Source organism: Brienomyrus brachyistius, chromosome 6 (assembly GCF_023856365.1).
Source record: "Brienomyrus brachyistius isolate T26 chromosome 6, BBRACH_0.4, whole genome shotgun sequence".
Lineage (NCBI taxonomy): Eukaryota > Metazoa > Chordata > Actinopteri > Osteoglossiformes > Mormyridae > Brienomyrus > Brienomyrus brachyistius.
The window spans coordinates 1,406,782-1,409,518 of NC_064538.1; the positions used below are offsets into that span (position 1 = coordinate 1,406,782).

Here is a 2,737-nt window from a genome sequence, read left to right on the forward strand (position 1 = left end):
AGCACAAGACCGAAACGCGGCTGCCTGTGTGCAGCCAGGGGAGGTTGGCTGTCACACAACAGTTTAACTCCAAACCCCAGTCTGTTACACGGCACCAGTGCTCTTCAAGCGGATCCTCCATCTATAGCACTCGGGTGAGTCGCCCCGCTTCGCTAAACTCTGATATATAGTTACCGAATCAGAAAATGGAAGGACTGTGTGGCGTGAAGGGACACGTTTGCATCTACGTTGTTTCTCTCTTCCTCTACAACTTTCATTTTCTCCTAAGAATTTAGATCAGCTTTTGACCGTACTTTTTTAAAATTAAATTCTTGTATTTTGGGGTTCTTAAAAGTTAGATTTATTAAACATGAGTGAAAGTACGATTGCGATATTGTAATCCATTTTGGTTTAGCTGATCAGTGAATTTATTACAGGAAAGACGCTCCCTTATTATCTAGAGGCTGTGAAATTTGACAGGTCTGCGTCTTGAAATAAAATCTGTAATTAATACCCACACGCTCCAACTGGTCAGTTTCAATCTTGTCAGGCCTTCCTTGGATCAAGGGCTTATCCGAGTAGCATTCAATCTAGAAAATGCCATGAAATTCACTCTGGCAGATGAAATAAAGTCTGAACTCGGTACTACTTCACTATTTTTAAGAATATACACAGCACTGAGTTTTTTCTTTTATTTTATGACTAAGACTTTATTAGCCTCCATCTATAATACGCCGTTCGGCAGCTTGAACGGGCACCCTTAATTGTGACGGATGGTGTCTGGCCACGTTTCAAAGAAACTTTGGCGGGCATCGTCCTTGCCTAACCTGGCCTCATCTGTCTCTATAAGAGGTAATCGACCCTCATGAGGCGCGGTCCCATTGTTTTCAGCCTGCCAGAGATCCACCTTCGATCAGGGGAGCTGGATCTCAGTACATCTGTGACGAGTGGAGGTACCAGCCAACACAGAGGAGCAAGGGTGGAGGCTGCAGGTCGACCTGGTGGATCTGTGTCCATCTCGGCCACTGAGGATGCCTGGTATTGTGTTATCGAGTGGCAGCTGTATACCACAGTGCACCAGGTGGAATTTGGGCAGAGGGGTGTCTCTGTATTTCAGCGGAAATTCTTCCGTTCTTCCATGTTCTGACTGCTTAACTTTGGCAGGGGTTGGTTAAAGGAGCTGGTGCCTGCTCCAGGAAGCGCAGGACACAAGGTAGGGGGACGCCCTGGATGGGCCTGGATGGACCTCCGCTTAGGTCACACACTCACATACTGCACAGGCAATGTAGAAAGGCCAGTCTCCCCAACCAAGGAGTCGCAATCAGGTTTACTGGCCAAGCGTGTGTGGCACACACGAGGAATTCGGAATTTCCAGCAGTTGGTGTCTCTCCGATTCGTTACAATACAAAAGAACAAAACAGCCCAGATTAAATGCAATATGAAATGAGCGCAACAGAGAGGAAACAAGCTCTACATATGCAGAGCCACACTTAACCCAGACTGTAAGGTGTAAGACAACAGAGCTATCAGCAGAACCTCCCTCTTTGTAAATATTTGTGTTGATTTTATATAATAAAATAAATGCTAATTTCTCCTGTTCCAATAAAATTTGTAATTACAGGAGGCAATTGCACGAGATTGCTAGCTGTTGAATACCCATTGATGACACCAATTTATCATTTTCCTCTCTAACCTGTAACCTGGCATAATCAACCTTCGCCAGACTCTGAGGAGGCGAATGGTTAAACTAGTGGTAATGGAGAAAGCAAAAACTGAAATCAAAAATGACCCCCCCACCCCCCCCCCCCCCAGTAACCCAGACAGCACAATGAGGGCTCAGATAGCTAGTGACACTGGGAGGATCCGGTGCAGAGGACCTGGGAGGCATCAGCCTGACTTGGTGAGAGAGCAGGGTAAAGCACTGTCTGCCCTTTCATTACTCCTGGTGGCAGCTTTAATTACCCATCGGCACCCTGCTGTCTCCTCAACAGGAAAGTCAGCCAGATGGGCGAGAGGAGGGGGCGAGAGGGAGGCAGTGCACGAGCAGTGGGGGTGGTGGAGACTGTGGATTACGATTCCCCTCACAACCGACCCCAGCACTCTGTGAGAGCTCAGACTCGCTCAGCTGGCCGGACGCCAGCTTGCAGGGCCCCGGGGCGACTGAGCTTCTCTCCTCTTCACTCTCAGTCACCATAGCCGCCCTTCAGCCTACAGGGGGCGCTGCTGAGAAGCCTCAGGCAGGGCGTGTTCAACTCCGAAACCTACAAGCGCAGAGTGTGCAGAAACAAGTAAATAAAAACAGGCAACAAACAGCATCGTTCCCTGGTGATTAGAGACATATGAACTTAGGTTTGTTTGCGAAAGTCTGGCTTGTTAGTGTTTGTATGCATAGACTTGGTTAAAAGTGGATTGTTAGATTTGGGGGGAAAAATAATTTAAAACGATTTCATTTTAATGGGACTGGGGTTTTTCTAGTTGAGCGAATGATTATAACCTATGTTTGTGGCAGAAACAGGAAGATTTAAGCACCTCTTTCTAAGCCATTTTAGGAAGTATTAACTGTTCATTAACAAACTCACGTATCGTTCAAACTCTCATGGAACGCAGCCCAACTCTGACCTCTAGCGTCAAAATAGAGAACGGGCACCTCTTTAATGTCATCAAAGAGCAGGACATACTGTATTTATTACAATATTTATTACTGCAGCTACATTGAGTTTTTAAAAAAATATAAGATGATAAATACTGTGGGTAGGTA

The 2,737-nt window shown here is 46.3% G+C and overlaps 1 long non-coding RNA gene across 1 annotated transcript; it reads left to right on the top strand.

Moving 5' to 3' along the window:
* Window positions 1-1,983, top strand: LOC125745202 (uncharacterized). Its single transcript, XR_007398594.1, has 4 exons — window positions 1-134; window positions 871-1,017; window positions 1,144-1,192; window positions 1,971-1,983. It is a non-coding gene; the product is annotated as an uncharacterized LOC125745202 (long non-coding RNA).
* The last annotated feature ends 754 nt before the right edge of the window (window positions 1,984-2,737 follow it).